This window comes from Tenrec ecaudatus, chromosome 2 (assembly GCF_050624435.1).
Source record: "Tenrec ecaudatus isolate mTenEca1 chromosome 2, mTenEca1.hap1, whole genome shotgun sequence".
Classification (NCBI taxonomy): Eukaryota; Metazoa; Chordata; class Mammalia; order Afrosoricida; family Tenrecidae; genus Tenrec; species Tenrec ecaudatus.
This window is the reverse complement of record NC_134531.1, coordinates 10,002,404-10,029,173: the sequence shown is the minus strand read 5'-3', so window position 1 is coordinate 10,029,173 and position 26,770 is coordinate 10,002,404.

Sequence of the window (26,770 nt, the reverse complement as noted above, 5' to 3'; positions counted from 1 at the left end):
TGATCGGTTCCTGTAAATCTTACAGTCCAGGAAATCCTATGGGACTGTTTGAGTCTGTGGGATGGTGTTGCTGTGGGTTGTAATTGACTCAGTGACACGCACCTGCAATGACCATGCAGGTGACCCAAATTGTGCTGGTTTTATAAGAATGCTACCATATTCAGAAGGAGCACCGGTGGCATGTGCTTGCAGACTTGGTTTCCCACGGTGAGGGCAGTGGTTTGAGTCCACAAGTTGCTATGGGGAAATTTCAAGATATGGCCGTCCACTTCATACAGATGATTTCTTTGGAAATTCTTTTTAGGGTATGGTCTACCCCATGTCATGAGGTCATGAAGAGGCTGAATTGGCTCAGTGACAATCAGCAGAGTATTAAGACACCAATATTTCACTCTGTGTTATAAAATATTTTAGCTAACATTAGGACTTTTTTGTTTACCCCAATTAAATTTCATTTTTAGGGTTTAACTCCTGATTCTAAAAGGGAAATCTCCATTTATTTCTATTTCCAGTAAGTGCCCTTTTGGCGTCATGGTTATATGTTGAGCTGCTAACCACAAGGTCAGCCGTTTGAAACCACTAGCTGGTCTGTGGGAGAAAGAGGAGACGTTCTACTCCTATAAGGAGCTACACTACCAGAAAGCCACAGGGCAGTTCTACCCTGTCCTGCAGATGTGCTATGAGTCAGAATCGACTCCATGGCAGCGAGTTTGAGTGTGGATTTTCCCCGAATCACTAGTGTGGGCAGTTTCTCTTGGAGAATCCCCTTCATTGGAAGTTGTGCTTACATTCCCCTGTGGATGGAGCCCTGGTGGCACAGTGGTTAAGCAGGGGCTCGCTTACTGAAAACAATCAGTGATTTGATTTCACCAGTTGCTTCTTGGGAGAAACATAAGACAGTGTGCTCCCATCATGATTGACAGCCCTAAAAATTCCTTGGGTAGTTCTCCGCTGCCCTATACCACCACTCTGAGTCATAATGCACCTGAGAGCAATGGGTACTTATTTCCATGTTGCCATTACGAATTTAATTCAGTGGATGCATGCACCATATTTGGTTTATCTGGTCATGGGCAAACTATTACACATTACTCTGCCATCAAGAGAAATTAAAACTGAAGGTAAAACTTGAATGAACCTTAAAGACATCATCTTGTATCAAATGAGTCAGTCACCAAAGGACATATATTACATTATCATAGTTCTATGAAGTAGAGACCAAAGTTTATTCGCATTACCATGGCCATGAGATGGGGCCAGAAGAAACCATTCCTTGGGGGATACTGAGAGTCTGTTGCTGAGGGTAAGACAACTGGGAAAGGATCATGGTGATGACATTGCACACTGATAGATGTGAACATTGTCACTGAGTTAGATGTGTAAGATGTTGAATTGGAAAAAATTTTTAATATGTTTTTACCACAATAAAACAAAAAAATTAAAAAGCAATCTCCCTATACCTACTATTTTACTATGGCAATGTTTTTAAATTTACTATTCAACTTCAACTATATCTGTCATCAAACATGTACGGAGACCTTAAGGATGGGCAAATATTGTGCTATATTTTTGCATCATGTTCTATGGGTGGGGGAACTGGCTGCTAAAACAATCTATAAAAGCATTGTGCCCACCCCCATAGGGGATGAACAACAGAAACATGGATGAAGGGAGACAGAAGACGGTGTAAGATATAAAAATAATAGTAATTTATTATTTATCAAGGGTTCACAAGGGTGGGAAGGGTGGGGGGGGAGCTGATACCAAGGGCTCAATTGGAAAGAAAATGTCTTGAAAATGATGGTGGCAACATATGTACATATGTGCTTGATACAATTGATGTATGGATGGGTATGAGAGCTGTAAGAGCCCCCAGTAAAATGATTTATATTTTTAAAAAGCATTGTGATGCTCACCTCTAAAAGGCACAGTAGAGACCACCTGTTCTATCGCTGAACAGAGCATCTGTTGGTGGCTCCACACGGAAGACTTGGGTCAGCTGTACAGTGCTGGTGACATCTGGATGGATGCTGAAGAATGACCAGGAAGGATGAGAGCTAGCATTCCAGCATTCTGAACACCCCTCTCAGGTATTTGCCTGAAGTCCAGAAACATTGTTTTCACAGAATCCCCTGGTTCCCACAACACTAATAAATCTATCAAAAAGACAAAACAGCTGTCACAGGAGACTTGCTCTTCCTGACCCGACTCGGGGGCCTAGTGATCACCAGCAATTTTTCAAAGGCTTTCCCAACATCTTTGTAAATTAACTAAGATTTTACTCAGAATCTTTCCTTCATCTGCTAAAAATAGACAAAAGAAAGATGCTAGGCGTGAAGAACCCATGGAATACTCTTTATTATGCAAAGTACGGAGGCAGAACAATTTGCTCACCATTTTTAAAGTTCAAATTCAAACGTCAATTGGGTCTTCAAAATATGGCATATATATGCGTGCGTGTAACTCTTCTGGAACTTTGGTTTCCTCAGCTGACAAGTCTCTCCTTCTCTCAAAAGCATAAAGAACTGGCGTATTTTTGTGGCTAAGATGTGTGGTGTCATAGCATCCTGTATCAGAGATCATGTTCATCTCACCCTCTTGGCCACTCTGAAGGGAGAACATGAATTACACAGTGACAGCTACTGGATAAAAAGTCCGTGTGTCTAGCAAAGCCAAAGACACCATTCTAAGACCCAACCATTTAACAACCTGTTCAGTGACTCAAACACCCTAGCTCTTCAATTTGTGATGGTTGATGGAATATAATTTTGTAATTAGCAATGTGTACATTCCTAATATGATAGTGTTTTATATAAGCTCAATGAATTATGCATATCCCTTGCCCATGAATTTGTATTTTAGCTTATCACTCTTTACTCTGTATCATGCACAACACAGTATAGTGTTCACATTTAAGACAATGCAATTAAAACGCTTTTAATGAGGTAATCAGGAGGCTCCACGAAGCAGTCAGTCTTACATGCGCAATCACATGGAACGAGGCACAGACGCTGCTGAGTGTTTGAGGGAAGGTGGGTATGTGGATAACAACCAACCAGTAAATATGCTAGATGGGGGTTCAGAATAAAAGTATCCATTTGCTTGGACTCTATAAAGAACCATAACCTGCTGGTCTCTTGATGTTGAGTTGATTATATTTTCAATATGGCCCGATGGCTGAGTTCATAATTTGGCTAAGTGCTCCACTCTCTCACTGAAAGGTGTATGGTCAGAAAACATCCAGAGGTGCCTGGTGGGACTGGCTTTGCAATCCGCTTTCGTAGGACCATAGTCATCGAAAACCCTGCGGAGTGTTCTACTCTGCACGCATGGTGTCACCGTGACTCGGAATTGATGGCAACTAACAACAATAGTGTCTGGGATTTGCTTTCAATATTGGAAGGATGCTGATACATGGCGCCTGTACTTGTTAGCCAAAGACGAGTTCAGGCAATTCCGAGTAGGTATTACTGGAGATGCCCTCTGGCTTCATGTTGTGCACGAGTCTTTTGGGGCTTTGCACTTATATGGTTTCTTCCCAAGTTTATAAGGTGCATCCATTGCTTCCTCCTGTAAGCATCAATGGCCATTTGTAGTTTCTGTTGGAATTGGTGGAACTTCTTGAACTGTGTCTACAAGAAAGAGGGCACACATAGGAGAGTTCATAGACTGGTCTCAGGTTTGCATACAATTACTGTGTGTATATGTGTGTGTGTGTGTGTGTATACACACACACACTTGAGGGGAAGGGAAAAATATTACTACCAAATCATAGAAACCTTTCTTAAAGAGGAATATCAAAATATAAAGCTATTGTTTCGCAACATGACTTCCATCAAGGTTGATACTGCTTTGAAGTTTGTGTCGTCCACTCTCTGACCATTCCTTGAATAATTTAGTATTCATTGATTTATATCACCTCAGAAAAGTCCATTTGAACAAACTAGAGGGACTCATAGATTGATGCTTTTCCAAGTTCTTTGAGTTTGGGGAACAAAAGGAAGTCTGAGGAGACAAGATGGAGCCGACAGAGTCGAGGGGGCAGGTTTATCAATGAAATGCTTACAGGACAGCTATTTCTCTATGAACTGGAACCCTAGTAACATATGTGTATCCCCTCCGGCACCCCTCCGTGTGTGGAGTGTGTGTGTGTATATGTGTGTGTGTGTGAGAGAGAGAGATCCACAGAATGAAATGTATGCCACTTGGACTTGGACTATTTCTACGTGTCCAAGTCCATGACAAGGGTCAGATTCCTCAAAGTGTGGCACCTTTCTGGACATCTTGTTCCAACACATTTCACCATCGTTCTTGAAAACCCATTGCCACTTAAAACATTCATCTGTCATGTGGAGTCATTGTCTATGTGATCACATATAGATACATTTTAATGAGCACAATGCTCATGGAGCAGTAATTCGATTCTACTGGGAGTGGACTGGTAGGTTTGAGTCACTGGTCTTTTTGTTAGCAGCTGAGTGCATTCATCACCGTCCCACCAGGGCTCCTTTTTAATGCTGTTAGTGCTGTTGGTTAAGCATTAAACTGCTGAACACAAGATCAGTGGTTCAAACCTACCAGCCACCGCAGGGGAGAAAACAAAAAATACCCGTAACTAAGAAATCTAACTGCAATTAAGGAGTTGCAGTTGTGGAAACCTGTATATTGTTGGTGCTAGGTGCCATGGAGTTGGTTCTGATCCATGACTATCCTAGGCACGAAGGAATGAAACACTGTCTGGTCCTGCACCGTCCTCACACTTGTTCCTACGCTTGAGCCCACTGTGGCAGTCACTGCATCAGGCCATCTTGTTGAGGGCATTCTTGTTTTTCACTGTCCCTCTGTTTGTCAAGCCTGATGTCCTTCTCCAGTATGTGAGACAAAGTCTCACCATCCTTGCCTCTGAGGAGCATTCTGGCCTTAAAGGGGTCCCTGTAAGTTGGAATCAACTTGATTGTAGTGGTGGTGTTTTGTTATCCTTTGATTCAGGGAGCCCTGGCGGTGTACTGGGCTAAGTTTTACGCCGCTGACTGCAAATTAAGTGGTTCAAACCCACCAGCCACTCCATGACACACATATGAGGCTGTTGGTTCATGTAAAGGAGCCCTAGTTAAGTGTTGTGCTGCTACCTGCAAAATCAGCAGTTTGAAACCACCAGACTTTCAGAGAGAGAGAAACGGGGCTTTCTACTCCTTTCCTGATTACAGTCTCATAAATCCACTGGGGCACTTTTACCCTGTCCTAAAGGCAAGCACCGACGCCATGGCAGTGAGTTTTGTTCTTATAGATGTTCATAGTTTCAAAAACCCACAGAGCAGCTCTACTATGTTCTTTTTTTAAAACAATTTATTAGGGGCTCATACAACTCTTATCACAATCCATACATATACATACATCAATTTATAAAGCACATCCATACATTCCCTGCCCCAATCATTCTCAAAGTATTTGCTCTCCACTTAAGCCCTTTGCATCAGGTCCTCTTTTTTTTCCCCTCCCTCCCCGCTCCCCCCTCCCTCATGTGCCCTTGGTAATTTATACATCGTTATTTTGTCATATCTTGCTCTATCCGGATTCTCCCTTGCCCCCCTTCTCTGCCGTCCCTCTCCCAGGGAGGAGGTCACATGTGGATCTTTGTAATCAGTTCCCCCTTTCCAACCCACTCACCCTACACTATCCCAGCATCGCCCCTCACACCCTTGGTCCTGAAGGTATCATCCACCCTGGATTCCCTGTGCCTCTAGCCGTCATATGTACCAGTGTACAACCTCTGCCCTATCCAGGCCTGCAAGGTAGAATTCAGATCATGGTAGTTGGGGGGAGGAAGCATCCAGGATCTGGGGGAAAGCTGTGTTCTTCATCGGTACTACCTTGCACCCTGACTGACCCATCTCCTCTCCTAAACCCCTCTATGAGGGGATCTCCAGTGGCTGACAATGGGCCTTGGGTCTCCACTCTGCACTTCCCCCTTCATTCAATATGGTATATATATACACACATATATTCTTTTCTTTTGTATGATGCCTTATACCTGGTCCCTTTGGCACCTCGTGATCGCACTGGCTGGTGTGCTTCTTCCATGTGGGCTTTGTTGCTTCTGAGCTAGATGGCTGCTTGTTCACCTTCAAGCCTTTAGGACCCCAGACACTATCTCTTTTGATACCCGGGGACCATCAGCTTTCTTCGCCACATTTGCTTATGCACCCATTTGTCTTCAGCAATCCTATCATGGAGGTGTGCAGTCAATGATATGATAATTTTTTGTTCTTTGATGCCTGATAACTGATCCCTTTGGGACCACTCAATCACCCAGGCTGGTGTGTTCTTCCATGTGGGCTTTGTTGCTTCTGAGCTAGATGGCCGCTTGTTTATCTTCAAGCCTTTAAGACCCCAGTCATTATCTCTTTTGATAGCCGGGCACCATCAGCTTTCTTCACCACATTTACTTTTTCACCCACTTTGGCTTCAGCCGTTGTGTCGGGAGAGTGAGCATCATAGAGTGCCAATTTAATAGAAGAAAGTATTCATGCATTGAGGGAGTGCTTGAGTAGAGGCCCAAGGTCCTTCCACCACCTTAATATTAAACCTATAAATGTAGACACTTAGATCTATTTCCCCATCCTCATATATATGTTTGCATGTACATGTCTTTGTCTAGACCTCCATAAATGCCCCTTGACTCCCAGCTCCTTCCTCCATCTCCCTTGACTTTCCTCCTGCCCCACTACCATGCTCCATCCCCACCTGGGCTACAGCTATATCTCTTCTCTACGCAACCTTACCCTTGATCGTTCCCCATCAGGCCTGCCACTCCCCACTCACTACCATTTTGGGCCCATGTTGTTCCCTTGTCCCTGTGTTTATTAACACCACTTCCTTACCCTCCTCCCCCTCCCCCACCCAGAGCTGTCTGTCCCCCCGGAACTGTCTGTCTCGTTGTTTTTCCTCTACTACTATGTTCTTTAGGGTAAAATTAACTCAATGGTTGTGAGTTTGGTTGGGTTTATTATTTCATTCAAAGATGACTTCAGGAATATTTTTCAAGGTTTAAATATTATTTCAGGGTATTTTGTTGTTGATGATGATGTTATTGCTACTATTTCATCTTTATTTGGAGGTAAGGGAGGGTGGGGTGTCACCTGGCTTCCTTTGCTCCAGACAGTCTAATTTCATGAGAATTGGAAGATCTATTTTAAACACTAAGGTCTGGTGTATTGTATCTCAGTGTTTGAGTGTGATTCAAATGTTTCAAAGCTGGGAACTGCTAGAAAAAAATCTCGAGAGATATCTGTGTTATTTCAAAAGCTTGTTGAGATGTTTAGGTTTGAGGTTTTCTTGTTTTGGATTGGTTTTTGTTTTTGTTTTTTGTGGCAGAAACTATAATCAAATGAGGACATCCAGAGGAAGAGAAATTGAAATGTCCCAGCAAAGTGTAGGACAGTTCGGCCTATTTCAATGGCTCGAGCAAGACCTTGAGCTCTAAATCTGAACACTGGGAGATGCCAGTTACTTTGAGCTGAAAGAGATGATGCCAATCTTGTAATGTTAGCCAGAAAGACAATGTTGTTGACCCAATTCTGAAAGACAGGACCCTCTGTGTTGGAACTGATCTGATCCATCATGATGTGCTGCCGGTGGGACTTGAACTGCCAACTTTTCATTTAGCAGGTGACCATGCAATGGTTGTTCCTTTAGTACTTCCCGCGAGACAGTCCAATTTTAAAGATTCTGATCCCTTTCATGAGGTTTTCAAGGTGGGAGTACTCGAGTATTGGCTTTATTAAAGTAGGATTTGCTAATCATAAAACTGACCCATGTAGTAGCTTATAATTCTATATGGTTTGACAAATATGTTCGGTCATGTAACCACCAACATCATCATGCTAGGAAACCTTCCCCATTATCCTGTAAATATCCGTGTAAATCTTTCTGTAATCAATGCCACTCCAACCACTGATCTTTCTATGTCCGTAGTATGTCTTTTGTAGGGTTTCGCATTGATAGAATTAATGTGGTTAGTTGTTTGTGACTGGCTTCCTTTAATTAGGTTGGTGGTTTTGAGAACCATCTATGCGACTGGGTTTTCAGTGGCTCATTCGTTTTTAGTTCTGAAGCGCATCATAATACATATGTTCCTCCTGTTACCAGTTCTTCCCATTTTTTATCTGATCATGAATACAGCTGCTTTGCACACTCTGGGGAAGGTCTCTGTATGCATGTGTACCTTCCTTCTCTGGACTAGATGCTCTGCAGTGGAATGGCTGGATCACAGAAATGTGAGCTTAGCATTAGAAGAGCTGCCCACCTGCTTTGCAAAGTGGCTCTTCCTTTGGACACGCCCACCAGTGTGGTTGGCAGTTTCAACTGCTCTACAAGCTTCATGTGAGGTCATCAAACATCTCCATTTTTGATGCTGCGGGTTGCTCTGGCGGTTCATTGTTGCTTTAATTGACGTGTCTCCAGCGACTCAATATGGGGCGAAGCTTTTCATTTGCTTCTTCACCATCTGCCTATCGTATTTGGTGAAGTGATCATTAAAATTGTCTGCTCTGTTTTTTAAAAATCAGGCTGATAATCTTATTGTTGAATTAAAGACATCTTTTTATATATATTCTGGGGACTTTTATTCCTTTCTATTTTTAATCTGCTGTGTGTATTGCATATGTTTTATCCCAGTTTCTACACTTTTCCAGGAAAAATATCTATCTTTTAAAGAACAGATATTTATGATTTTGATGAGTTCCAGTCACAGCACCTTTTTATTGATAGTTCATCCTTTTCAGGCCTTTGTAAGTACGTCCTTCTGTAGCCCACTGACACAAAGACTTGTGTCTAAATTTGATCATTTTAGGTTTAATACAGAAGCCTAACATCTAGCTTGAGTAAGTTTTTATAAATGGTGTGAAATAATGGTAGAGGTTTCGTATTTTCTTTATCTTGTTGAGAACGTTATCATTTCCCCTTTGAGTTTGCTTGTCTTCTCTACTTATGTGAGTTGACTGTGCATTCGTGATATTTGATTACATGTTTTAGATGAGTTACTTTTGTCCAAATCATTGAGAAAAGAGTGTTGGTAGTATGATTTTGAAGACACAGTCGCTTCCCCAAGATGACTAAACACAAGAAACAAAAGACTTAGGAAAGATTCCTAGCTATATTATAAATGCCATTGATAAAATATTTTAATCTCCAAATTATGTTCTAGCAATTTCAGCCTGTAATTGTTTCTCTGTGTGCGATTTACTATGCATTTTAATGAAGGTTTTTTTTTATTTTGGTATTTCGTTGGCATTGTTGCTGAATTTCTGTTTTGTCTTATTTTACAAATAGCTGATTCTACAACACAAGTAGCAAATTGTAATGAAGTTCATGGAGCTCCACATACAGCAACTGGCATGCATATGTTGTCATAAGGTGCCAACTTGTTGCTTCCTGTTCGTAGCGACCCAGTGTACAAGAGAACACAACACTTCCCTGCCCTAGGCTGTCCTCAACATCACTGCAATATTTGAGCTCATTGTTGGAGCGATTGTGTCATTCACTCCCTTCCGGGGCCTTTCTCTTTTTCACTGACCCTCAACCTCACCAAAGTCCATTTCCAGGGACTAGTCCCTCCTGATAACATGTCCACAGGATAGTGGCACAAGGTCTTGCTTCTAAGGAGCCAACTGACTGTCCCCCACCCCCCCAGATTTGTTTGTTCTTTTAGAAGTAGACGTTACTTTCAATATTCCTGCCTAAGACCACGTTTCAAATGTATCAATTCTTCAGCAGTTTGCCCTATGCGTTACCCATCTTTCATTTACATTTGAGGCAATTGAAAATGCCTTGGCTTAGACCAGCCTCACCTGAATCCTCTTGCTCTTTGAATGGTTCTGTTGTAGCAGATTAGCCCAAGGCATGGATAGAGCACTAATGACTGTTGTGAGTTTATTCCAACACACAGTAACCCCAAAGGACAGTGGTTCTCAACCATGGGTCACGACCCCTTTGGGGGTCGAATGATGACCCTTTCACAGGGGCTGCCCGATTCATAACAATAGCAAAATGACAGTTATGAAATAGCAACGAAAGTAATTTTATGGTTGGGGGGTCACCACGACACGAGGAACTGTATGAAAGGGTCGCGGCATTATGGAGGTTGAGAATCTCTGCTATAGGACAAGGTAGAACTGCTCGGTGGGTTTCTAAGACTGGGATTCTTTACTGGAAGGGAAAGCATCATCTCTCTCCCAAGAAGCAGCTGGTGATTTTGAACTGCTGACCTTGAGGTTAGCAGCCCGATGCTTAACCTGCTATGTCATGAGTGCTTTAAATAAACACTTGCTGAATTAGTACACACATGATAGATACAAATTTAGCATAACAATTCAATTGCATTTTCTTTTATAATATTTTTATCAGGACACTTGTAATTTGGGAAAAGGAAATGGGCTATCAACATGGGAGTTCTTATTGTTAATAATTTCCATGCCCCCCCCAAAAAATCTTGTCTTATTTCATCCATGATCAATGCTCATGAAAGCTGTAGTCAAGAGATCAAAGGATGTATTATTGCATTGGGCAAATCTCCTGCACAAGACCTCTTTAGATACTGAAAAGCAAGGATGTTACTTTGAGGACTAAAGTGTACCTTACCTACGCCATAGTATTTTCAATTGCCTCACATGCATGCATAGCCAGGACAGCTAATAAGGAAGACTGAAGATGAATCCATGCATTTGAATTGCACTGGGGAAGAATCTTGGAAGTACCATGGACTATGAAAAGGACAAACCAATCTGTCTCAGAAGAAGGTTAGCTAGAGTGCTCTTTAGAGGTAAGGACGGCAAGACTTTGCCTTACATACTTTAAGCATGTTGTCGGGAGAGACCAGGTCCTGGACAAGGACATTAAGCTTGGTAAAGGAGAGGGGCAGTGAAAAAGAGGCAGGTTCTCAAGGAGACGGATGGCTACAGTGGCTGCCACAGTGGGATCGAACATAGGAACGATGGGGAGGATGGTGCAGGACCAGGCAGTGTTCTGTTCTGTTGTGCTTGGGTTGCCATAGGCTGAGCCAACACAACGGCACTTAACAACACCCTCAGAAACAACAAGGAAGAATCTATGAGTTGGAAATGACTCAATGGCATTGAGTTTAAGAAAAATATTTCTGTTTTATTTTCTTTCACTATCCTCTTGTATATCAAAACCAGAGTACAGTTTCCTTTCATGATTTTTAATAAAGATTAATTTTTTCTGACGATCATTGTTCCATTTCTTTCAAGTTTTCAGTCAGTTGGTCTCTGAAAATGAATATCATTAACAAAACAAAGCTTACAGAGTCCATTGTGACTGAAGTTTGTCAGTGAGTACAATGGCACCGCTCTCACCAAAATATTGAGAATCCCACAGTCTTAATAAATGAAACAGTAAAGCTGCTCCACATTATTGCCAATTACTAGGGAGAGTCACTTTCCTCATTCGTGCCTCTCTCCCCTTCCCCTGGCTTTCCACAGCCAGTTTAATTGGGCTCTTTCTTTAGAATAAAAGGGATGGGCCAAGAGTTCATCTTTTGCGTGTGCGATCTCGGTCCATATGTGTGCACTTTGAGCTTTAGTACCTTGTTCTGTGAAATTGATAAAATAATCTAGCCTAGCTCTGAGGATCTAGTCAGAGGGTATCTTACAGCCTTTCAATACCTTGATGACATCCCAATGCTCATGGCCATCAAGTCAATTCCAACTCAAAGCAATCCTATAGGACATGAGAGAATGGCCTGTGTGAGCTTCTGAGACTGTAATTCTTTTTGTCTTCCGCAGTTTTATTGGCATATAATTCTTACATCATTCAGTAGTTGATCACATCAAGAAGAGTTGTACAATCTTCACCACAATTATTTTAGAACATTTTCTTCATTCTTAGACCCATTATTATTAGCTCACCAGTTCCCCCAACTTTTCTCAAGGAACCCTTAATCCAATTAAAGTCTCTTTAGACTTGCCTGTCCTGGATTTCACAAACAGGAAAACATTAAAACAACTAAAAAGAATAGCAAAGTGGAACAGATGAAAGTTTCAATTGAAAAGAAAACAGAGAATATCACAAGCAAGAACACATTTAAATGGATTATAAGGGAGATCAAATGTTAGGGTGATAAATTTTAATGCAACTGCCTCTGCACTTTCCAATGAATTCTGTGTGATGGCAAAGCTGTTCCCACCCCTAGTCCATGGGCAGAGGGCTTTAAGCAGGGGCCTAACCCATGTGTATTTCCCCTTTGCTCTTTAGTTCTTTTTTAGATATATTGATACAGAATTAAAATGTGTCAAAAAGGAGATGCTTTGAAAATGATGACGGCAACAGATGTACAAATGTGCTTGACAATGGATGGAAGGATGAATTTTGATAAGAGTTGTATGAGCTCCCAATAAAATGATTTATAAAGAAAAAAAGAGATCAAATGATAAGATATTACATTTTACCTTATCTATGTCTGCCATAATTGACTTTACACTGCTCTCTTATAACATGGCTATTCAGATCCCTCAACCATGATCAGAGGGTGTTTCCTGGAGGTTTAATCAATGTGGGGACCCTGCAAATAGACTTTGGGGCTCTACTGCCATCCATGACCTTCTGCAAACCTGGTGTTCACAATTTAAGCTCTGATACCATTTCCTCTTTTAGATTTGGATTGTATTATTTACAATCCTTGGGTCACACAGGCTGGTGGGTTTCCTCCTTGTGGATAGTAATTGCTATGGGACTAGAACCCTTGTCTTTCTCTTACGGAGCGGCTGGTGGGTTCGAACTGCTCACCTTATACTTAGCAGTCCAGTGTGCAACCAAGGCTCCTTTAGTGACAGAAGTACCATTGCACTGTTGATAAAGATCATTTTATAGATACTCCTGTATTTTGTTAAATAGATTGAAATTTTTTTAAAATATAAGTGGCTTAGTGGGTTACACATTGTGCTAGTAGAGGCAAGGCCAGCAGTTGGAAACCACCAGCAGCTCCTCCAGATAAAGATGAGGCTTCCTACTCCCAGAAAGGCTTGTAGCTTTGGAAACTCACAGGGACAGTTTTGCTCTGTCACACACCAGGTTGCTGTGAGTCAAAATTGACTCGATGGTCGTGAAAGAGAGACGTAGAACAATTGCGTTCCACAGTGATTATTTAGCACATCATCTGTACTCACTATTTTCCATTCCTTAATCAGCCTTTGGTGGTGGGGCGCTAAGTGGCTCATGCTAACTGCAAGGTCACCAGTTACAAACCATCAACTGCTCCGAGGGAGGAAGATGAGACTCTCTACTCCCGTAAAGAATTACAGTCGCAGAATTGCACAGGCATCACTTCTATTGACTGGATGGCAGTGAGTTTGGGTTTGGAAAGCAAATTCATGAATGTACACTTGTTCTCATTTGTCCATTTCTCTCCCTATAAGAAACAGTCTCTCTAAAGAGAAAAATTCCCAGATAGTATACAGTGAAGGGTCAGGTAATGCAATTTTGACAGCTTTGGGAATCCTATGTAGAATCAAAATGACTTGGAATCAATTTGTTGTTGGTGGATATTTATTTATTTATTTATTTGACCATGGTAATTAAGTGCTTCATTTTCATTCAGTGGAAGTAGTTTGCCGGAGGAGAGTCTGCTTATGGTACCAACAAAATAAATCTGTCATTCATTAATGTTGTTATGAAGGATTTACTCTTGGTACATGAAAAAAAATGTCCACAATTAAAGAAGATTTTAGGAAGTGCCAATGGCAAATATTTGGAGGGTTCAAAAGTTGTTTGTGCAGTTCTAACATTAGTGTGGAGAGAAGTACCTCGATTTGCCTGACTGAACACTTTGTTCCCCTAGATCCTTTTAGCGCCCCTAACCTAGGAACACCTGAAACAGGTAACCAAGTCTTAGCTGTAATTATCTATTCATTTTGAAACAGACACGGTATAAATAAATGCTTACGAAGACATTGAAGAGGAACAAAACTTGCATAAAAGTAGGAAAGCGTTCTAAGGTAGCTTGAGAACAATTTTGCCTCTCTTTAAGGAATTTTGCCTTTCCTTAAGGTGTATTTTTTCTAGGGAACACCAGACAGAAACATAGTCCATAATATCATTTCAGCTATTTTAATGACACAGTCAATCCAATCAATTGTGCCATTTAGCATGTCTGATATAAAACCCAACAATAACAACAAAAGTTCCATTTATAAACCCATATACATACAGCTGAGATATCTTATTTTTGAAAAGGGATCTTTTTTCAAGAAAATAGTCAAAACTATCTTATAGCATTTTTGTGTTTACTGCAAAATAGATGTATTCGCTTTCTGCTTAATGCTTTATATCAAGTGGCTAGCCTCTTATCTCCAATAGATCCGTTCAATATTTTTTATGGTTTATAAAAGAATAATTTTATTTATTCTGGGCTCTTCCATTATAATAAAACTTAGCTGGGGAAGTATAAGCTTTTCAATATAAAGTGCTGTAGAAAATAATAATTCTAAACATATTTAGAGTTTGAGGAAGATATATGATCATTTATCAGAAATGTATGTTCAGCAATTATGGTAAGGTCCAGGTATTATTGTCCTTCTAATTGAGAAATATGAGTTAAACTCAATATTTTGGCTCAATTACTAGTATTTAAGAACTACTGGATAGCTTCTTGCAGTAAAAGCATATGGATAAGACAAATATTGTTTGATATAGTACCAGAGTCTATTTTAAAATTTTGAGTTTCATTTTACATTACAACAGGGATTAATATTTCACTTGAAATGTTGGTTTTATTTGTAGATTAACTGAGTAAACATAAAAGTTTGAGGCAACGCACTGCTCCAATGTTAAGCAGTGCTTGACGGCAGCTGATGGAAGTAACTATGTCCAGTAAAGGTTCAGATAATTAATGAAGTGATCCTTCTTTTTAGGAAACCGCCGATGTGTTTGACCTCCCCCAAGAAACACATCATGTAAGTGATCTGATGGAACCTTTAATGCTTCCGTGTTCAATCACACTAGTTACCATGTTCTCCTTGGCCACGAGAGGAGACTGGAAGACACGCTTTGTTGCATTAGTCACTGATGTGCCCCTGAATAAAATCAACTGCATGCCAATATGCTTGAAAGGCAGCTATCACATTTTGTAAGGTGGTGGTTGTTAAGTCAAGCCCAACTGGCTCCGATGCATAGTTACTGTACCTTCAACAGGTGACCTATTGATGGGTTGGTGTTTATGCAGCTGCTCAGCACCAGGTTAGTCGTTCGAATCTACCAGCTGCTCCATGGGACTAAAATGAGGCTATCTGTTCCCTTAAATACTTGTAGCCTCAGCAACCTTAGAGCGCTATTCTATTCTTTATAAATGTTTAAATCGTTTTATTAGGGGCTCATACAACTCTTATCATAATCATACATACATCAGTTGTATAAAGCACGTTTGTACATTCATTGGCCTCATCATTCTGAAAACATTTGCTCTCCATCTAAGCCCCTGGCATCAGCTCTTCATTTTTCCCTCCTTCCCCAGTTGCCCCATCCCTCATAAACCCTTGATAATTTATAAATTATTATTTTGTCATATCTTTCACTGTCCAACATCTCCCTTCACCCACTTTTCTGTTGTCTGTCCCCCAGGTAGGAGGTCGCATGTAGATCCTTGTAATCAGTTCCCCCTTTCCACCCCACCCCCCTTCTACCCTCCCAGTATCGCCACTCACACCTCTGGTCCTGAAGGGATCATCCTCCCCTGAATCCCTGTGTTTCCAGTTCCTGTCTGTACCAGCGTACATTCTCTGGTCTAGCCAGTTTTGCAAGGGAGCATTCGGGGATTTGGATCATGATAGTGGGCGGGGGGGGGCAGGATTAAGAACTAGAGGAAAGTTGTATTTTTCACCATTGCTACATCGCACCCTGACTGGCTCATCTCCTGCCCATACCCTTCTGTAAGGGGATGTTTAATGGCCTACAAATGGGCTTTGGGTCTCCACCCTGCACTCTCCCCTTTATTCACGGTGATACGATTTTTTGTTCTTTGATGCCTGATACCTGATCCCCTCGACACCTGTGATCGCACAGGCTGGTGTGCTTCCATGTGGGCTTTATTGTTTCTGAGCTAGATGGCTGCTTGTTTACCTTCAAGCTTTAAGACCCCAGACCCTATATCTTTTGATAGCCAAGCACCATCCGCTTTCTTCACCACATTTGCTTATGAACCCATTTGTTTTCAGCAATTGTATCATGATGGTGAGCACACAATAATATGATTTTTTGTTCTTTGATGCCTGATTAACTGATCCCTTTGGCACTTCGTGGTCATGCCGGCTGGTGTGCTTCATCCCTGTGGGCTTTGTTGCTTCTGCGGTAGATAATTGTTTGTTTACCTTCAAGCCTTTAAGACCCCAGACCCTATATCTTTTCATAGCCGGGCACGCTCCTCTTTCTTCACCACATTTGCTTGTGCACCCGTTTGTCTTCAGGGAACTCTTCTCTTCTGTGTTTCTTTTAATCCTATTTTTTAACAAGAGTTTGAAGCTTCCTTTTATTCCCAAACATTAAAAAAATTAAGTTCGCATTTTTTGGACTGGCTTCTCTCTTTCTCCAGCTTCTACTTGAACTTGCAAATGGAAACAAAGTCTCTGTTGTGACCATTATACAATTTTAAGGTATCTGTATTGGCAATAACAGCCAACTAGAATGACTCAGGCACTATTTACAAAGATGTTAGAAGAGAAGATGTGTTAGGGGTGTGCTCAATGGCAGAAACTATGTTTAATCTGTGATTTATTTCTCACTAACAATAGACAAACAAAAATAAAACAAAGCAGTAACAACAACACCCAAAAGTCTCCCTCCCCCCAAAATAAAGTCGTTGAGTCAATTCTGACTCATCGTGACCCTATAGGACAGAGTAGAGCTGCCTCTGTAGGTTTGCAAACTGTAAATATATTTTTTGCTTCATTCTTTCTTTATTATTACCGCTTCCATTTTGTGTACATTTAGAACAATGAGCGATATAATTCAGAGCATTTTTCTCACTTCTTAATGTGTATTCTGACCTTTGCATTTTTAATATACACAGTAATTCAGCATAAGAACTAATGACTCAGAGGTAGTAAGAGATTTCATAAAAATGCTGGGTTTCGTTGTTGGAGAGCACAGCAAGTGTTCTCAAATTCATTTACATGTGCAATAAGTATAATTTAAACTATAAGTTAGGTAGTAAGTAAGTCATTTCATAGAATTTGCTTATTTTGTTATAAGATAAAACATTCTGTGTAGAAATCATGACAGACTTCATGCTCTGAACCACATGCTATATCATGTTCACAGTTATATAAATTTCATATAGCTTATCACAGTATTTATATAGCTAGATTCAGGAATATAAGCCTTATATAACTGTGGAGCAATGTTTCTTACTCTGCTGTCATGGTTACTGAATTTATGTATGTCTTAAAAATTCCAGGTCTCTCTAAATATGATAGGCTGGATGAAGTATCTGGAGGAAAAACAACAGGACTGACAGTTCTGGGGGGACTTGTGATAGGGGGAGGTGGGGAGTAAGGAAATGGTGTTAACTAACCCAGGGACAAAGGAACAACATGGGATCCAAATTGGTGGTGAGGGGGGAGTGGCAGGCCTGGTACAGAATGATCAAGGGTAAGGTAACGTGTAGAAGAGGTATAGCTATAACCCAGGAGGGGACGGAGCATGACAGTGGGGCAGGAGGAAAGTCAAGGGAAATAGAGGAAAGAGCTAGGAGGCAAAGGGCATTTATAGAGGTGTAGACAAAGACATGTACATGCAAATATATATATGAGGATGGGGAAATAGATCTATGTGTCTATATTTATAGGTTTAATATTAAGGTGGTGGAAGGACCTTGGGCCTCTACTCAAGCACTCCCTCAATGCATGAATACTTTCTTCTATGAAATTGGCATTCTATGATGCTCACCCTCCAGATACAACTGCTGAAGCCAAAGCAGGTGAACAAGTAAATGTGGTAAAGAAAGCTGATGGTGCCCGTCTATCAAAAGAGATAGCATCTGGGGTCTTAAAGGCTTGAAGATAAACAAATGGGCATCTAGCTCAGAAGCAACAAAGCCCACATGAAAGAACACACCAGCCTGTGTGGTCACGTGGTTCCGAAGGGATCAGTTATCAGGCATCAAAAAACAAAAAATCATATCATAGGCTGCACACCTCCATGATAAGATCACTGAGGACAAACGGGTGCATAAGCAAATGTGGCGAAGAAAGCTGGTGGTGCCCAGCTATCAAAAGAGTTTCTGGGGTCTTAAAGGCTTGAAGGTGAACAAGCGGGAATGTAACTCAGAAGCAACAAAGCCCACATGGAAGAAGCACACCAGCCTGTGCGATCACTAGGTGACAAAGGGATCAGGTATAAGGCATCATCAAAAAAAAATCTTACCATAGAGAATCAAGGGGGGAGTGCAGAGTGGACACCCAAAGCCAATTTGTCAGCCACTGGAGTTCCCTTCACACAGGGGTCTAGGGGAGGAGATGAGTCAGTCAGGGTGCGACGTAGCGCCGATGAAGAATACAGTTTTCCTCCAGTTCCTAAATGCTTCCTCCGCCCCCCCCACTACCATGATCCAAATTCTACCTTGCAAGTCTGGATAGAGCAGAGGTTCTACACTGGTGCATATAGGAGCTGGACGCATAGGGAATCCAGGGTGGGTGATACTTTCAGGACCAGGGGTGTGAGGGGCGATACTGGCAGAGTAGAGGGTGAGTGGGTTGGAAAGGGGGAACCAATTACAAGGATTTGTATATGACCTCCTCCCTGGGGAACGGGCAACAGAAAAGGGGGTGAAGGGAGATGCCAGGTAGGGCAAGATATGACAAAATAATAATTTATAAATTATCAAGGGCTCATGAGGGAGGGGAAAGTGGGGAGGGAGGGAAAAAAAGAGGACCTGATGCAAAGGGCTTAAGTGGAGAGCAAGTGCTTTGAAAATGGTTAGGGCAGGGAATGTACAGATGTGCTTTATACAATTGATGTATGTATATGTATGAATTTTGATAAGAGTTGTATCAGCCCCTAATAAAATGTTTTTTAAAAATTCTATATGTGTACCCTTTATAATAGTTGATATGCTTTTTAAAAATTTATTTATTTTATCATTTTATTGTGGGCTCTTACAATTCTTATCACAATCCATATAGATATCACTTGTGTCAAGAACATATGTACATTTGTTTCAATCATCATTCTCAGCTTGTAAATCTTCACAGGAGCAGAAAACCTCTTCTTTCTCCCAAAGAGCAGCTGGTGAGTTCATACTGCTGACCTTGTGGTTAGCAGCCCAATATATACGCCCCCTGAGTTAATTTTATGTTTCATTGGAGCACATCTTGTAATAAATTGGTGACTCTATATCCCCATTCATTTTCTAAAATAATTTACAGATGACTCTTTGTATATTAGTGGTATACTTTGCTGTTAGTATTCTATATTATCAATATACTTGGGCGTGGTATCAAGAGAGACGAGTCCCTGGAAAAGAGCATCATGCTTGGTAAAGTACAAGGGCAGCAAAAAGAGGACGACCCTCAACAAGATGCACTGACACAGTGACTGCAACAATGAACTCAAACATCAAAGCAGTTGGGAGGATGGCTCAGGACCAGGTGGTGTTTCCTTCTGTTGGTTGGACCTTAGATTGCCTGTGTGAAGAAGCACCTTCACACCAAGAAGAAAGCCCAGCCCAGGCCATAAGTCCAATGCCAATACAAGAGTCTCTCTTCAGACCCTTGTAGCTGCAGGTTGGTGACACAGAAAATTGGAGCCAGTGGTTGCAACGCTGCATGGATCCAAGGTCAGTGGATCCATGGCAGTTTACCGACAGCTCTCAGGATCAGCTCAGTGAAGTCCCTGTGAGGTAGAAGGAGAAATGCCAGAGAGTGGGATTGTTTCTGTTCCTCTTGTTCTTATACAAAAGGTTTATGACATCAAAGCCTTCTCAGTCTTTGGATTGACAGAAGGCAACATGCTTCAGGTTTGAGGCTTGTGAGAGCCAGTGTGTTGTGGATGTAATGGGAGGTGAGGCTAAATTATGGTAGTAGGAATCCAGCTAGGGGTCAAAAAAAAAATGAAAACAAGATGGCTCACTAGGAAAAAAGGAATGGTTATAGATAATAGTCTGGACTTCGAAATGCAGGAGCCTTCGAAACGAACTTCAGGGTTTCCTAGTTGGGTGACAGAAAGAAGGCTATGTCCTAAAGAGTTGCTGGTGGAACCTAAGTAGACATCAGTTTGAACAGGACTTTTTGTTAGCGCTTGGTCACTCATGGTGTGGTTCTCACTCGGAAATGTTTCTTGTCCCATGTCATAGAAACCATGGGACACAAAACTGGTCAAAAGCAAGACACGGATATAGAGAAACAATTCTGTGGATGTATGTTTTAGCCATCACATTGGTCTCCTAATCTAACAAATTAACAATCCTGGTGACAACTGATTATTGGTTTGTTTTCAATTACCCCATATCTTGTGAAAACTGGACAATAAATAAGGGATATGGAAGAAAGACGGATCAACGCATTTGAACGAGGGTGTTGACAAAGATTAGGCAGATTGCCTCTTGCAAGTATCAATGGTGAGATTTTGTCTCTGGGACATGGGCCATCTTATCAGGGTTGACCAGATCCTGGAGGGCATCGTGCTTGGTAAAGTGGAGGGTTGGCAGAAAAAGGAGAAGACCCTCGGCGAGATGGATTGATCCAGTGGCTGCATCCAGGGGCTCAGACACATTAAAGACTGTGGGGGTGGGGATAGGGATGGCACGGGACCAGGTAACGTTTCCTCTAGGTAATGTTTCCTCCTCATTGGGGGTCGATGCCTTGGAACTGACTTGCTGGCACCTAACAACAGCAATGACCTGCTGTACGCAGTGCCTGCCTTGCAGACGCTCACAATGCATTCACTAAAAGGTGAAGGGCGTGCAAACCAATGAAATGTAAACCCTTGTCGTCAGTCGGTGGTTCTGCCTCCCCCTTCCCTTTCCAGTACATTTACGAATGTCTCCTAGTCTATTAATTGATCTCAGAATTTGTGTAATAGAGACCCTTGTTTATCTTTGACCCATTGCATGCCAGAATTATTTCCTTATAATTGTACCCTGAATACGAAGCAATTTTCCTTCAAAATAATTACACTGTCGTTTAGAAACAATACGTGTAATTTCCCTCTGAATAAGAAGTAATTTTCCTTTGACATAATTACATGGTAGTTCAGAAACAAAAAAGTATTGGGGAAAGGTCCGTTGACACATAAGAACTAATTTTTATGGAAATTAGCCAATCTTTTCAATAGTCACACATTGTGTTTTTCAATAAACAAATGTTTGTAAGTGCAAGCATGTATGCATATATGTATGTTTATGGGTTTGCATGCACAAACAACACGTGTACATATCCATATATATGCACACATCATTGACTAGTTATCTTAGTCTGGGTAGACTGGAGAAACAAATTCATAAACATGCATCTGTATATAAGGGAGAAGTTTATATACAAGAGGAATTGAACATTGAGAAAACATCCCAACCCAGTCTAGTCCAAGGCCCGTAAGTCTGATATTAACCTATATGTCCAATACTACTCTATAAAGTCCTCTTCAGACTCAGGAAACATATGCAATGAAGCCAAATGCAGGACGATCACAAGCCAGTAGGTAGAAAGTCTTTGGGTCCAGTGACATTGTAAGCATATCAGTGCTGGCAGGGGTCTCTCTGTGGCTTGTGCATCTTCTGAGGTCTGGTTGCGTCCATGTGGCTTGTCTTCTGCAATGTGGCCCAGGGAGTGACCGAGAGAGAGAAAGTGTCTTCCACCTCCAAGGAGGAAGTACCACATTTCCCAGAATTCTCAGGAGAAGGCCATGCCCACACAGAAGTGTCATTGGCTATTTCCAGGTTGACAGCCTAGACTCCACCCCTACACTCTTAATCCTTAAATTGACACCAGATTAGGTGACTACCACAAGAGAGTTCAAAAATGCTTAGAAAATGGCCTGAAACTATAATGTATATTTTCATGAACTTTTTGAAGCCCCTCTGTATAGGAATAATAAATATAGTGTATATGTGTGTATGTATATGTGATGTGTGTATATATACATGTATATGTTCATATATACATATATTCATATCCATACAATCATATGTGTGTGTATTCATATATAACCAGTATGAAATATACAGTTGTATAAAAAGCTTACTTTCTAGTTAATTCCAACCCCTGGCAAACCCATGTATGTCAAAATAGAACTGTTCTTCATAAAGTCTTTTATGCCTGTCACCTTTTAGAAGTAGATCATCCTACCCATCTTCCAAGATGCCTTTGGGCAGATTTAAACTTCCAATCACTGAGGTTCAGAGACAGTATTAAACCCCTGTGCTACCCAGGGATGTGGTCCCGTTTTGGCCATTCGCTGTCAACCGAAAGGTGAACAAGATTTAAAGAAGCTCATCCATCTGATGAAGGGGACATGGGGGTATGTTGCCATGGGGACAGAGGAACAGAAGACAGGTTTACTATTCAGGTAGGCTGGTACAAAAAGAGCCCTCAGGGTACAAGTGTGAAGTCCTCAGCTGGTCACTAAAACATTGCCCATGCAGACCCACTAAATGCTCCACAGAAGAAAGACCTGGCTATTTTTTTCTGGAAAATAGTCCATAAAATCAGTGCCACCAGGTCACATCCATCTCACAGTGACCCTAGAGGACTGCCCATGGGGTTGTCACAACTGTAATCTTTATGTGAGCAGATTGCTCCCACGGAGCAGCCAGTGCTTTTGAACCTCTGACCTTTTAGCTAATGGCTGAGCACCACCCAGGCTTCTGGCATGAAGATTGCAGCTTAGGAAACCCTCTGGGGGAGTTCTCCTTTGGCCCACGCAAGCACTCAGTAGAAATACACTTGAAGTTACCTAACGAGAAGATCGGTACTCAGCTCTCTTTGTACACGGTTATGAAAACACAGATGAATACAGTACCCTCAACTGAGCTCCCTTGGGCTGTGGAGTAAGGGGGTTGGGGGAAAGGAGACCACCCAAGAGGTGAGATCTCCAGGCCCCAAATCAGCCAATCACGAGGGAGGTTGGTAGCATATAGTTTCTATCTCAGTCAGTGGGTGGAATTAATCCATCAAGTTAAAGTACATTCTGACCGGGCCAGTTATAGCTTTTGATTGTTTTCATTGGACTTCAGGTTTGGCCAGTTAACACACCTAGCTATCATCCTACAGAGTGGAACTTCCAGTCCACCCAGAGGAGCCTGGGGAAAAGGGCCTAGCTACCTAGTTTCAAAAAGACAAGCCCCTGAAAACCAGTGAGCGCCCAGATCTGCTTCGATGCACATGGCCACCAGGACTTGGACTCAACTTGACTGCAACTGGCCTAACAGGCAGTGGGTTCCTCTCCCCTACTCTGCACACTGTGCTACTTCTTTGGGATTTGTCCTCATTTGAATGGGAGCATCATGGTTTGCCCACATCTTTCATGAATGTCACTTAGAAGTTAGAAGCATGTTTAAATGGTTATTTTAATTTAAGAACATTGATGAAGTGACAGACACAGACATGGACACAATTCTGGGGGGAGACGGAAGATAATCTATAGCTTCATTGTGTAGACAAGATGCTTTCAGCAGGATCGCCGGCACATAAATGCCATCTTGACATTAAAATAAACACACCAGCCAAGCAAACTGGATTTTAATTAAGACATCTTGACATTGGCAAAAACGCATCAGGAAAGGTCAGAAAGCAGCCCATTGGAATAGCCATGTGCTTCCCTGGCAACATTTAGTCCAAAATGAGAGAGAGGGTGCATGAGAAATTGATCCCAGGAGCCAAGACCAAGTTTCTGGGACTCTCTTGACTGTGAAAACTAATTTAAATTGTTATTAACTGACCCTTAGGAGAGTACGGGGGACGGATATTTAATTAATTTACTTATTTATGGGAAGAGTGAGTGCTCTCTTGCCCTTGTTGTTGACAGGGGCCATGAAGTTAACTATGACTCAGCGCTACCCTCTGTGGGACAGTCGGAAACAGGTCCAGGTTCTGCAACACACTCCCAGCTGCTGCTGTGTTTGCGCCCCTCGTGGAAGGTATTGCAGTGTCTGTGCTGTTGAGAGCCTTCTTTTGCACCGACCCTCTTCTTTACCAAGCACAGACTCGGTCCCTTCTGGTAACTTGTTCCAAGTAGGTGAGATGAAGCCTCCCCATCCTCACTTCTAAAGAGACTTCTGGTTACTTTTTCCAGGACAGATTTGTTGCCACTTCTGGCAGCCCCTGGTCTACGCCATTTCCTACTTCACGCCTTAAGTCAGAGGCACCGGTCATCATTCTTCTGCATTTGTCCTCCAGCATTCACATGCATAGGGGGCCTTGGGAGATAAGCTGACTTTGGCCAGGCACCCCTGAACCTTCAGTCGACATCTGTGCTTCTTGACACTGAACAGAAGTGGTTGCCAAAGATTTCCGCGATGTGATATTTCACTACATTTCCTGACTGCTGCTGCACTGCCCATTGATTATGGAGCCACGTAAAGTGAAATCTTTGACAACTTCAGTCTTTGCTCCATCTTCCATGATGTGAGTTATTGGTTCAATCATGAGGATGTGTGTCTTCTTAATGCTATGTAATCTATACTGAAGGCTGCAGTCTTTGACCTTCCTCAGTAAGTACTTCAAGTTTGCTTCACTTTCAGCAAGGAAGTTTGTTTCTTAGGGAGTCTTCTCTCCAATCATGATGGCCCATTTCTGCTCACATAGTCAACTTCTTGAATGATATGCTCAGCAATTCATGTCACGGGGCGGGGGGACACAGAAGGGAAGGCTTGGTAGCTGTTTCCACCTCATCTGCTCTTAAATCATCAAGATACTGTAGAGTAGTCCTTGTTCTATTTGCACAACTGCCTCTTGATCCTTGTACAAGTTCTGAATGACCACCTCGAAGTTGTCCAGAAATTCCATTCCTCACCCCAGTGGAATGGCCAGAGGACTTTAGTTTGACTCTTAAGAGGGATCTCGGTGCTTGGGGATCAAAGATGAGCTCTGTGTCAGAAAATAGTCGTAAAACTCCTTGTGGCATCACTTGTATTCATGTCGTAGATCACCATCACAAACACCAGGACTCAACTCAAATGGCTGTCAAATAAATCAATTCTATGTTTCTTCTCATGTTTAAGGGAGGTCATTGTGCAGGTTAGAAGATTCTCAATGTGATTTTATGAAGAAGAAACTAATGTGTTAGAAGGTGAATAGATTTTCCAAGGGGAGGAAAGTCATTATCAGTAAACTGTGAGGTGAAGGGCCCAACCCTGGGAGTGTGAGGTGAAGGTCACACCGTTTCAGATCTCTCCTTGGCAGGACACTTGACTCACAATACACTTTATCTAGATACATTATTTTGGAGCTTGTGCTTATTCAGAAAGACAGACAGACAAGGCATTCTTTCCTGATACTGATACCTACAGAAGATTATCAGTCTCTACTGGGCCCAAGTTCTGGAATTATAAGCTTGATTTATTGTTCTCCACAAAAATCCAGAAATATCATTCTTCTATTAAGATGTCAGTGAAAATAACCAAAACCAAACCCACTGCCATCGAGTAATTCCAACTCATAGTGACCTAATGTCAGGCTTTAAGACTATAAATCCTTATCTGAGCAGGCAGGTTATCTTTCTTCTGAAGCATGCCTCATGGATTTTAACCATGAACCCTGTAGTTTCCAGTCCCATCCCAACCCACAGTCCTCCAGGCTGTCAGTGAGCAGTTAACAATTCTCCCTGAGGCTTTTAATTTTGCTTTCTTCATGTATGATACTCTTGATGTCACCCTACAGCTTGTCCGTTCTTCTGTCTATTGTGTCCAATGGGTCAAGTCTAGTATAATCAACAAAGCAACTGGAAGAAACGGTGACATGAAACAGCTGAAGAGACTATTTCACAGAGTAGCTTGAGAATACACAGAAATTTATTAATGAGAAGTGCATTAGAAACTCAGAAAGGAAGAAAATATTCAGCATATTGTAAGGTGAAATAAATGAAGAAAATGTTCGTCTCAAATTGCAATATCAAAAGATTTTATGGACAAAATATGAACAATGCAGAAAGCATCAGAAGAAGTTGGAAGAAATATAGAATCACTGAACCAAAAATAGCTCGGTGGTTTTCAACCATTTTAAAAGGCGGCATATTATCAAGAATCAGTGGTGGTCCAAGTCGCACTGAGGGCATTAGCAGAAAATGGGCTTCAGGAATTTCCAGAATAGCAATTGAACTGTTTCAACAGGCTGATGGAAGCACTCATTCACCCATGCCAAGAAATTTGGAAGACCGATAACTTGACCAATTGATTTGTAGCTGTTCCAAAGAAAGGTGACCCTGCAGAAAGCAGAAATGATCAAACAAGATCACTGACATCACTGCAAGTAGAAATTGCTGAGCAGCATTCAGCAATGACTGCAGCAGCACATTGACAAAGAGCTGTCAGAAATTCAGACCAGATTCAAAAAAGGACGTCGAACGAAGGATATCATTGTTTATGCCAGTTAGATGTTGACTGAAAGATGAAAATATTAGAAAGATTTACTTGTGTTCTTTTGACCATGCAAAGGGGTTCAGCAGTCAGTGTAATCATAGCCCCTCATGGGTAGCTTTAAGAAGACTGGAAATGCCAGAACACTTCATTGTGCTCATACAGAACCAGCGCTCATACATCACCCAAGAGGACATT